This window comes from Vanellus vanellus (assembly GCF_965231255.1).
Source record: "Vanellus vanellus genome assembly, chromosome: 2".
Lineage (NCBI taxonomy): Eukaryota > Metazoa > Chordata > Aves > Charadriiformes > Charadriidae > Vanellus > Vanellus vanellus.
Window position 1 is genome coordinate 54,279,034 of NC_138906.1, and position 12,410 is coordinate 54,291,443.

At 39.9% G+C, this 12,410-nt stretch overlaps 1 protein-coding gene across 1 annotated transcript in view; it reads left to right on the forward strand.

Annotated features, from left to right (window-relative positions):
- TPK1 (thiamin pyrophosphokinase 1) overlaps positions 1-12,410 on the forward strand; it is a 314,822-nt gene that overhangs the window by 174,127 nt on the left and 128,285 nt on the right. The window lies entirely within an intron of this gene.

The following is a 12,410-nucleotide window of genomic DNA, read 5'->3' on the forward strand; positions in this document are numbered from 1 at the left end:
AAATCTGCTGCAAAACCATTTCCACTGCAGGTCTCCAATGTGATTCATTCAAATGAAAAAATAAGTGAGTCGCATACTTCCTCTGTTGTGGTATTTTTATTTTTACTTGATACAGCATATAATTCTAGAGTGCTTAGTTTTTGAAATTCCAAAGGAAGCAAAAGCTCCTATGATGGCTAAAATAGGGATGCAGAATAGATGACGATTGCTACCTTTTTATGCTAACTTCCATAAAAGCACAAAGAGTTTCTGCAAAAAGGAGAGCAGCTCTAATGCCTTCTGTCAGTAGAGGAAGGCTGCTTTGTATATACCACAGGCATTGCTTGTCTGTCGGCTTTACTTTTGTGTTTTCTCTCTCTGGACACTAGGGATTTTGAAACATGAGTTTCAAGAAAGATTGGGAAAGAGAGAGAGTGTTACTGGGCATCACATGGACTGGGAATGTGTACTTAAGTAAGTCCTGTGTGCGAGGGGGCATATAGCTGCATGAAAAAGACTTTGGTAAATACCAGGAGAAACATCTAGCAGGATCCGTTGTGGTGTGGTAGTTTTCTGCTGGAAAGAAGCAAAACCTCTGAGGCTTGAAAAATCTTTTAATTAAACTGAACACAACACTTGGAGAGTGTACTGGAGAAAAACTTTCTCTTTAGAAAGACGGACAGGATGACTGAAAAGGTTAGTTTAATCTCCATGTTTTATCATCCAATTAGTGTATTAATTGCCTTCCCACAGCAAATTCAGCCCTGGAAAACGTTTAGAAAGTGTTTTCTTTGCAAGTGTCCTCATACCTTCAGAAATGTCTGACAAATCATTAACAGAATGTGTTAAAGGGCAGTCACTAATGTTCATCGTTGCTTGAAACAGCTTTGCAGGCAGAGGCTTTTGAGTGGTAGAGTAAGGTCTGGCATTGATTTGCTCATAGGGCTGTTCTGTGCCTGCTCAGTGTGGATGTGACCTGCCTAGCTGTGAACTAGGTCGCTGGGCAAACCTACCTAGCTATGAACTAGCGCGTTGGCCTCCCAGGAGCAGTGGCAGCATTTCATAGAATTGTAGAATCATAGAATCATAGAATTGTTGAAGTTGGAAGGGACCTTTAAGATCATCAAGTCCAACCGTTTAGTTCTGTTGAGACTGTAAAACCCGCCAGAGAAGAGAGAGGATTTCAGGTAGGGGCTAGGCTGAGCTTTGCCTGCTAAAGCTTGGTTAGGTCCGCTCTGGTTTGCAATTACAACATTGGCTATGGTAGAGACATAACCATTGTCTGCAAATGCCAGCTGAAAAAGAGCCATATATTCTGAAAACATCAGAATTTGGGGGAGTATGTATCTGCATATCTTGCTATCTCTGCTTGGATCTACTTCAGACTCACAGCTCAGGGAAGGTTCAGTCAAAATAATCAATATGTGTGGAAGGCTTGCGTGAGCTAAAAAAAAATTTAAAATTACCCCTTCAAAAAGTGCACATATAGCCCTGCTGAGCTTCTGATGTCTCTTCTCACAGCTTTTTGAAGCTGTAAGCTTTTTTTAGATTTCTGATCAAAATGCACAAGCAGGTCTTGATTTCTTTTTTTCTTTTCTTTCTAACAGTAGTAGTTTAAAATAGAGGGTGGGTAGAACGAAGGAAAGCAGAAAAGGAGAAGCTCCCAGATGTGATTATGTGTTAGAATAGGACGTTATGGGAATTTTATATTGTGCCTTATTGTCCTGAGTATTGATATCACTGGATGTCAGGTCAGGTTCACACAGCAATCACGTTAGCCTGTATAACTGATGGGAAGCTCAAAGCACAGCAGGATGCTTCTAAGCCTCATGCTTTATCTCGGCAGCAGTCAAGGAAATGGCTCGTCTTGCATCCTTGCATGTTCCAGATAATCTGCTAGGCCAGTCTGCCCTCATGTGTGCACCCAGCTCCTTTTGAGGCTTCCATTCGTATTTTAGTGCAATATGTAACTCTGCTTACATTGCTGCAGTCAGCTCCCGCAAACCAGTTACAGCTCTTTGCACAAATGGCTGTGGCTTGCATTTTGAATTATGAACGTGCCCTGGCTGTTCCATTGCCCTTTGTCAACAACAGATGCACAAGGCCAAATTCTGCTCCAAGTCCCGTTGGGAAAGATCACCGGATCTGATCTTTCACATAGGTGTCTGTTGAGGGTAATTCACTTAAGGCGTACACTACAGCATTGATAGAGATGAGACTGGGACCCCTGCTTCCTGGAGATGGACGTATATGCCTTAAATATAACCTATCCAGTGGACTGTGACTGATCACAGCTCACAGGATGGTTAGTGGAGGGGATTCTGAACAGGCGCTCTTAGAACAAGAAGGTGACTGCATAGTGCCCTTCATAACGCTTGTATTTATTATGCTGCATTAGCTTGCCTTTGCCAGGGACCATAACTGTCTGTAAGGAGAGCTACAAGTGGCACTGGTAGACTTCAGAAATCTCTGTTGCTATATAAACCAAAGGAATATCCTACTGGGAGAGACCTAGGCTATACGAATGCAAAATCTCTTCTTGCAGAGCTCTGTCTTGCTTGCAGAGTCATTGCTGTTAGCTGGCTACACATTATTTATTTTGTTTGATGTAATGTTTGTCACCTGTTCCAAGCTTGAAGCATTTCAGGTGTGAAATGCAAATATTTTCAGTACAGTAAGCTGGATATTCCAATTTCTAATTGAAAGGTTCCCTGAGTAGTTGTTTATATATATTATGTGGAAAAGAGATGGAGAGAACAATGTACAGCCCAGTTGCAAAGGGTTCTCTGTTTCTAAACCTGCAACCGCTGCCTATTGAAAAAGCAAGCCTTGAAATATACCTGGAAGACAAAACTGGTTTCCAGCTTACCAAGTAATGAAGTGCTTTCAGACCTAAAGACTGAATGTTTGTTCAGCAACCTCACATTTCAATTCAGAGTAGCTGAAGCCCTCCACAAATCAAAAATGCAGCAACTGTGTGAATATGATGTGTGACCTTTTATTATTCAAGAATCTACCTCAGTTATGCAGAAATATAGCAAATATCCTGAATTTCACTTGGAAATATGTTCATACTCAGTGGAACACTTGATAGTGATGAAGTCAGAACTGCTCTGCTGGGCAGTGGTTTAATTTTCCTGAGCTTTCCCTTATGTCTGTCAAAATGTCAGCATGTCAATTACTTGTGTTCGTTGCTCTCAGATGATTTGGTGATCTTTGCTGGAAAAGGATTGCAAAGCTAGGTGGTGGTGGTGGTTGTTGTTATTATTATTTATTTTCATTGCTGTTAGCTTCATAATATCACTTGTTGAAACACAGAACGATTTCATTTCCTTTTTAATTTGGGAAACCTGTTTCTGCTGGTCTACGTGAAGATTAGGCATTTGCCTCTATTCTAGGCATTTGCCTCTATTCATTCTTTATAATTATTTAACCCATAAAGTTCAATTCAGTACACTATAACTAAATAAATACCAGTTCGCCCTTTGACTTTCGCACCCTTTACAATACTGGTGCTTCTGACATCAGAATCTGTTAAAGCATGGGATAGGAATTTTCCTCCAATTATTTCCCCAAAGCAACACCTCTTTTGTCTGTTAATTTTCTGCCTGTAGTTAGCATGGAGTATTTATGGTTAACAACAAAGTACGAACTTCACTCTGCGTTACTGTTTCTGGTATCCTATAAACATATAAGCAGGGTGTAGGCCCGGTGTAACAGTGTTGGGAGAGGGTACCCACTTTTCAGCGATGTAAACCTGCTGCCTTTCTCAGGCACCAGCACATATTGGAAATATTATATAATCCACCTGTCCCGGATGATCTGCCTAGAGAAAGCGAGAGAGACATCCATAAATTTAAATTAGACATTCCCTTCATAGAGAAGGCGAAATATGACTGGAAAGAAGGTTGCAAAACTGAAGGAGGAGGAAGAAGGGCCAGGCATATCATTTAAAATGTTGAACACAGAAGCTGTCCTGAACTGGGGTGAGGATACTTATAGTCTGGCATTCTCCTTATGATCTACGTGAAATGATCCTGAAATAATGGGGTGTTCTAGACAATGAGTAAACTCCCCCTACAGAAAGCTTCTTCTATTCCTTGTAACATACAACTCTTACACTGAGGCTAGAGGTTTTAGAAACTGTCAGACAGAACAATAACAAGGGGGAAAAAAATTAGTGTTATCTAGTCACATACCTAGCCAAGTTAGAAGTTAATACAGAAATTAAAGGCAGCCAGCTGTTCATAAAGGAAATCTAACAAGCAGTGGGAAGTAATCAGTGAGTTTCCTGAAGGGAACTAATCTTGTTATTTTCTTTAATACCCCAATACTAAAAAGAAAAATGAGCCACTAAATTGATAGCACAAACTTCTGAGCTTCATCCACAATAGGAGGATATTTCTCTTTTCAATTTGCTGTCTTGAGGAACCAAAATCTTTGAATCCCTTTGTGCTTTTCTTCTACATGTAGACAGAGTTGTGTGAGAAAGTACCATTTTTTCTGAATATAGCTCACATTTGGGACCTGATCTCAATTAATTCTGTCCAGTAATCAATATCTGAGATGCAGCTCCACTCTCACGATCCGGATTCTTTTCAGATCAATTACATATCTCTCAAACTAAGGACGTACTGGTAGATACTAGTTGAGGAGCAAGAGTTCTCTAACATAAAGCCTGTCTGAATGCAAAAGTTGGAGACTTAGCTGTACTGATCATATATATTTAAATAAGCATAATGATTGGAAATGCCTTGCAGGGAATTTTATGCCATCCAGGTTAATAGCTCTTTTGCTGATTTCTATGCATTTTTCACAGTCACAGTGCCTTTGGGTCTCTAGGTTGCTGGCAAAGGATCATATCAATATAGTGTCTAGGATGGCTAAAATTTGTCAGCCCAAATCCTTGAAAGCACCCCAGTACAAGCCTTGCTGTTTTCTCCTTGTTTTGCTTACCTTGAGATGAATCTTGAGAATTGGCAATCAGTCTGGAAACAGAAGTTGATTCAAATACAGTGTCTGTTTATTAACTTTAGTTCTTTAGACTGTCTGTCATCCTATGTGATAAAAAGCAAAAGCTGTTAACCTGAAGCCCTTTTAATTTAAAAAAAAAAATACAACACAAAACCAAAAAACTGTTTTGTTACCGTGTATAAAGTGTTGTGGAATTTGAAATGCATGTAGCCCCTCTTACTCCCTCCCACCTCATAAAAGTTTATGTCAAATGGTTGAATTGCAAGGAATACCGTATGCCCCATTTCTTCAGCTTTGTGGGGCATAGGATTTACAGTTGGGGTGTCTCTTCTGTTTTCTGCTTTATTTCAGGAGAGGGCTTGACTTATTTGCATTGTCATTGGTGCAAGTGCCAAAGATAGTATTACTTTTAATATGTATTTAAGTGTAGTTATGGTATTTTAGAAACAGTACAGTTTTTAGTTTTGGTTCAAAGTGCATCCAAGTCAACAAAAAAGACTTTCATTGACACGACTGGGTAGTGACTCATGCTGTCTACAATCAGTGGCATGTGCTTCCCTTCTGTCAGAGACCGGTGCTATTCCAGTACTCTGATTTCCCTTATGCAAGCTACCTCATATCTTCGTACATAAATGCACACAGATAGAGCAGCAATTCCTGTTTCCAAGTTCCTTTCCAAGAAAAGCAAGGTACCATAATCAGTCCTATCAATAGGTTAGGATCCAAAGGGCCTAATCAGCTTGGGTAGACAAAAGCTTTTCACAGTACTGATTACAGAGGGAGCCTGACCATCAATTAAAACTCTCTCTGAATCTTTGTTTTTCAGATAAGGAAGGGCACATAAGGGAAATTTTAGAGAGGATCCAAAAACAGCAGGTGGCTGTCACTGCTGCGCTGTGCTCAGTTTTAATCATCAGATTGGAGAAATAACACGTCTGGGTTGCACAGGGATGTACAAATGTAGGTCTACTGTTTAAATGCCAGGAATGGGTATGGAGAGATATGGGTTGTATCTGACAGACCTTTCTACCTCATTTTTCTCACACAACACTCTTACCTTTCCCCTTTGTTACTTAAAAGTTTTAAAAGACGTTAGTCGTCTTCTGATAAAGGTGTTGCAATGATGTATAATTTATTGCACTTTCTAACATCTGGGTGAGTATTTAAGATGTTTGCTTTCATTCACCAAACTAAATAAATCAGAAGAATTTGTTCTAGTACAAATAAATACTATATTTATCCAGCAAGTGGAATGTTAGCCGTACTGTTTGGTTTTTATATAGGTTTTTTGGTGTGTTTTGTATTTTGCTTTTGGTTTTGTTTTTGTTTTTTTAATTTGTGAGGGTTTTATGCTTGGGTTTGGTTTCTTAGCTTTAGAAACCTTTTGGTTTTCGGATTTTCTGTTTGTTATAGGTGTCAAAGAAGGCATGTTGGCTTTCTTTGGTATTGGTCAAGTACCAACTGAAAAGGCTCATATTTTGTTCATTTTAAGTAATTGCCGTGATTTCTCGAACAATAGGCTTTTCTTTTGAAAGGCGCAACCTAATTAATGCAGAAGAACTCTTTCATTGCTGCTATCTCAACATCAATGTATGGTATAAAAAAGCTATCCTCCACCAGAAGCCACATGCTGCCTCATTAAAAACAAAAACAGGAAACATTTTATTTACTTTGAAAAAGACTGTATCAAAATAGAAATAGGGGAAGGGAGGAGAGGCTGCAGCTGTTGCAGTCAAAGTTTCAACTACAGAGCTCTTTTTTTTTTAATGCTTGTCAAATTTGACAAGTTCATGTAGCTTTTGGTTTGTGGAGGTGTGCATATGTTTACATATATTTACTGGTTTTGTTTCATGCCACCAGATAGTACTTGTTTAATAAATCAAGTGGTGTTATATAAGGTTAGAAGTGATGGTCAAAACCGAACATTCTTGTTTTTTTCAGTAATGGGGCTGTCACCTGAGTGTGGATTTCAGTTATCTGGCTTCCAGGGCATATGCTTCAACGTGATTAATAAATTCTTTTAGTTAATCTGAATGGCAGCGCCACTTAATGTGCAACTGGACGAGCCGAAACGTCATCCAACCCAGAACTGAGGGCCAAGCAATCTGTACAGTATTACTTTTGTGCTGATGCCAAGCAGTCAGCCAAATTTGAGTCCAAAAACTGAAAGAAAATGCATTTCACTTAATTATGTATTTTTGGCTATTTAAATACGCAAAATCATTTTCACCAATTACACATATTTGTTTTGTTCTCTACTGCAAAAATCAAAAGGCAATTCATACAATTAAGCTGATCAAAAAAAGAAGCTGTTCAATACTTGTTGTTCAACAGTATTTGAAACTCCCAAAAGAAATCAGTGAACTTGACTGCTTTGCCTTCCACACTTCTATCCTACTCCCAAAATGAAAAAGGATTCAATTACTTAACTTCTTGCTGGTTTGTAATTTGTAGAAATAAACCAGCTCTGTGGTTTTGGTGCCATCTTATGACATCATTCTCCAGTAACTTAAGGCCTGTAGGAAATCTATGCAGCTTTTATGCCTACCAGTAGCTCAAGCTGGATGTTCTTGTTCTGTCTTTCTCCAATCCTGTCTCTTTAAATGTTTTCAGAAACCTCATGTGACAGTCTAATCTGCTCCATCTTTATCTCATGCTAGACTTGGTTTCCGTTCTGGGAGAATTCTCTTGGATCAGCTGTGAAACACTGAGCCAACAATGAAGGCAACCACTGTTTGGATGACTGCCATCTCTGCAAGAAATGTTTCCCAGACTAGGTTTTTTCTTTCTGATACTCATTGAATGCTCTGGTCTCACACCACCACCCTTCTATTATAGGCAAGGTGGTAGAACGCAATGTCTGTTAAACTTGTCTGATTATACATCCACATATTTATCTTCTTAGCTAGGCCTAGTCCAAGACCTGCAGTCAGACCCTTTGCTCCCTTAATGTTCATTGATGCCTAATCTAGAGCAACACTTTGCTTAGCTTGGATCCATGTGTGCTCTTTCTTTCAGTATGAACTGCATTAAGTCCAACTCCAGGTGAAAATACTTATCTGCATATTTGGGTATGAAAATGTCTAGGGGTCAAAACATTCAGGGGGCTGCAGCTACTATGTGAAGAATGTGGAGTTTTGGGGTTTTCCTCCTAGTGGGCAAAAGTGGAAGAGGATGCCAAAGGGGTGAAATGACCGAAATCCCCTGGGGCTAGAAATTTACATTAAAAACTAAGAACCCTCTACCTCCTTGCTGCTAATTGACCCCTTCAGGCTCTCTGGTTGAAATATCGCATACCCATATAGCACAAGTAAGGGAAATATATGTTAGGGAAGTCTGGAGCACATGATGCATGGAAAAAGGGTGAGGGAAACTGCTTTGGTCAGCCTTCAGAAGAGAAGGTGAACAGGAGATCATATTGCTGTCTTCAACTTCCTGATGGGAAGGCAGAGAGGAGACAGAGCCAGATTCTTCTTTAAGGTAAGCAGAGACAGGAAAAAGAGCAACGATCACAATTTGCAACACAGGAGATCCTAGTTTCACACTGGAAAAGAAAATTTCATCACAAGAGTGGTCAAGCACTGGAGGAGGCTGCCGAGAGGCACTGTGAGGGTGTCCATCCTGGGAAACGTTCAGCCTAGACTGGAAACGGCTGTTAGCAACCTGAGCTAATCTAACCTACTCCTGAGCAAGAGGTTGGACTAGATAACTTTGAAAAGTCCCTTCCAACTGAAATAGTTCTGGAAACCTACAGCTCTTACTTAGTTGGTGTGTGAGATATTGGGATCGACTGGGTGCACTACTGTTTCGGCAGGTGAGAGGGCAGGTGAGGTCTAGGGGAAGGAGAGGGTTTAGAAACACAATTTAATTTATATAGCTTCCTTAAACTTTATTTGTGTATGCTGTGGTTTTGAGAGGCTCTATAAGCTGTCTCCCTTCTTCTCTTTTAACTTGGGGATATATGGTTTTCCCGTGTCTGCCATTAATGCTACCTAAGTGCATCTGTGTTGAGATTGATACCTCAAAATTGAGCCTCAGCACAACAGGAATTGTTAGAAGACTGAACTGGATGTCACTGGTGCACTAAATGAGCACAGCCAGACACAAGCTTCAAAAGATAGGCTCAAATGGCTTGCCATAGAAGGGTCTCGGAGGTAGACTACAAATTAGGATATCTTATGTATTCTGTCCTAATTATATTCTTATGTTCAGAAAGATTAGAGAAAGAACAAACATCACTTTCTTTTAATAAGAGATTAATAAGGACATTGGGGAATGGACATCTACATACTGCTTTCTTCAAACACACAACATGCTGTGATGCATAATATTTCTAAAAATGGGAGAAGTGCTGAGATGTTCAGATTGACATTTCAGTGCCTGTCTGATTTCAGTGTCTGTCTGAAATATAGGGTTCAATAATCCTATTATGTGTGTCTGGCACACTCCTCCTTCTTTAGCAATGTGCCTCCTATAACTGCTATAATAAGACAGAACAGCCAAAGCCTAATTCTGTGTGCCTCATCCTATCATTCAGTGAAGTTATATCGTCATCGAATGCAATCTATTGTTTTCTTTCCTGCTGTGTGGTATTGATTTTTCTAACCTTTCCTAATGTTAAATTTGTTTGGCTTTTTTAACTTTCTTACCAAAGGTTAATGTTATTAAGTTGAGCAGGTATCTATAAAACTACAAGCATTATTGCCTACCCTGCGATTGTTATAGTGTCCTTTCATTAAACCCTGGCTGCACTGGAAAGCTCTGTCTTGAAGATTTTTGTCATTCGGGAATACAGTGAAGGTTGACAAGAACTGTGTTTGAATTGTCATCCAATTCTGTGCTATAAAATATTGGATTTGATATGTCAGGAACAACAGATTTATCTAAAACTCTTTTGCCATCAGTGAACATGAACTGCACAGACACTAATTCCAGCGAGGCCGTAAAGAGGATGCAGGAAGATGTGAGTGCTGCTGCCTGTCCTCTTCCCCAGTACGGTCTGACCATGCCAGTCTCTTCACCAATATGGTGAAAAGAGCAGATCTAAAATCTCTGCCAATTCCAGAACTGGCTATCTGCTTGATGTGGAAAGAGAATGAGAAATCACCCTGTAATTTGAAGGAAGTGGTGGCTTTAATGGTGGCAAACATTTTTCAGTATGATCTACAGCAGTACTTGTATAAAGTGTCAAAATGGGCAGACAGTGAGTAAACAGTTTCAGGATACCACTGTTAAGCCAGGTTTTGTTTTTAGTTACTGCTGACACGGTACCGTCCTTATATCAATATCATGGGTACAGTAAACTGCCTTTAATGAACTGTGCATTTGACATCCCATTTACACATTTACATCTCATTTCTTTGATGTATCTTTGAGGCCTTTTATTGTGAATATGTGCAAAAGACAGTAGCAGGGCTGAACGTAGGATGTCTATTTGTGGTGTCACAGCTTTCTTCTGGAGCTGTGGTAAATGACCTTCAGTGCTCTCCAGCGACCGTGCTGTTGTTATCTTTCCTTGGTAGTACCTTGTAGTTCTGAAATATTTTCTTATTGAAGAACACCTTGAGAAGCTAGGCAACAGCCATCCTCAAGTAAAATGTTTTTAATAGTAGAAAGCATAAAATAATAAATAATAAAATAATTTTAGCTGTTGTAGATCATAACTCAAAAAAACCCCAACCAGACAATTTGGTTTTCCCTGGGTGGACAGCAGAATTGCAGCTTACCTGCAGCCGCCGAAACCTGACTGTCCATGGAGGAGATCGGGACTGCAGGAAGGAACATTTCAAAGTCCTGGGGGAAAGCGGGGGTTAAATGTTTTATTTATAAATCGGTACCTATAAACCACTTCTGCCAGCACTGTCGAGCCAAGCAATGGTCCTGGCAAAAGATAAAAGGCCTTCCTTGTCTACTGCTAATTTAAGAGCTGGTAACTGAGGTTCTGTCTCTTCTCCTATGCTCAGCAGGTAGCTGTCCCTGCCGTTGATTTAGTCTTCATCTGTCACATTCTCATGCTGTTCAAAGGCTGATAGTGGGGGAGGTTCTGTCTCTTCACAGTTACTCACAGCTTGGTCTCTCTTGCCACTATCAATGCTGATAACGAGACTGAGAGTACCCCGTTTTTAGTGAACGAGACATCTTTTCACTTAGAGGGGCTTTGATTAACAAATTCTCTTCAGTAATTTTCAGGTCCTACTGTGAGCTTTCTGGGTGGGCCTGAACATCCCTATACCTTTCTCGGACTCCCTCGGTGTCTTTGGCTGGTGTTGCACAACTCACAGGTTCATTACAGACTCCAGATGGCTTGGGTCCCTTTTGCCTCTGCTAATTTTATGTTTCGGCCTTTCCTGGTGAGCAGTGGAGACATGGCAGCTCTTCAGATTGTTTTACACTTAGCACTCAGTTCGGGCTCCAGCTGCATTTTCCCTAGCTTCTTCATGGTGGCAGCTGCATCGCCTCTGCAAGGGAGGTCTTTGATTACATGTACTGATGCAACTATATGATGCTTCACATCTGTGGGCTGTTATTACTACTTGAAAAAGCATTTAGAGCAATATTGGGTGTCAGAAGGGCTACTACTTTTGACCAGGTTTCTTTTCAGAAGTTTTTGAGGAGGGAGAAGGGGTATAATAAAAAGCATAGTGTTATCTCCTCCCTTATCTCTTCCACTTCATCCAAATCCCTTACTGCATGATGGTTTTGTTTGATTTTATATGCATTCTGGCTGTGCAGGGAAGCATTTCAGTGATAGTGTATGTCTTCCTTTTGAAGGCTTATTATTTTGTTTCATACAATCCACTACACTGCATCCATGCACTTGTCTGGAAAATTTTCACTTCCATACTTTTATTTTTACCACTATGGTAGAGGCAACTTTGACATTTTGGTTGTTGTTTTTTTTTTTTTTTCTAATGTAACAAAATTATGTACTTTATACACACCGGCACACATACAAAGATTCTGTAGTCCAAATGCTTTTCTCTTATCAGTTCTTATTGTGTAGAGCAGAAACATAAAATCTGTCACATAAAGACAAAGCTTTTAAGGGGACCTTGAAGTGGTAGGAGAGGGAACCTCTAAATCCAGCGTGTATGGTTATTATTTTAATTTACGATGCTGTACGGATATTTTGTATCCTTGAAGCCTCTTTGAATAGTGACTTTATGGTGTAGATGTAGTCTACTTTTCCTTACTCAGCTTTTTATCACAGGCTTAGGACTTGTGTTAGGGCTCAATTAAGAAATCTGTACTCCTGCTTTTCTCCAATTTAACATGCACTCGTCCATATTACCCCACTGCAAGGAAATTGTTGTTGGAACGTGGCAAATTAACTAGTACAACTGCAGTGGTTCCAGGAACCTTGAACGCTTTTGCATGCTTACATTTATACAGATTTGAATATATGTAACAGAAATGTAGTAATGGTAGTACCAGCGAGGACAGTCATTTTCTTGGAA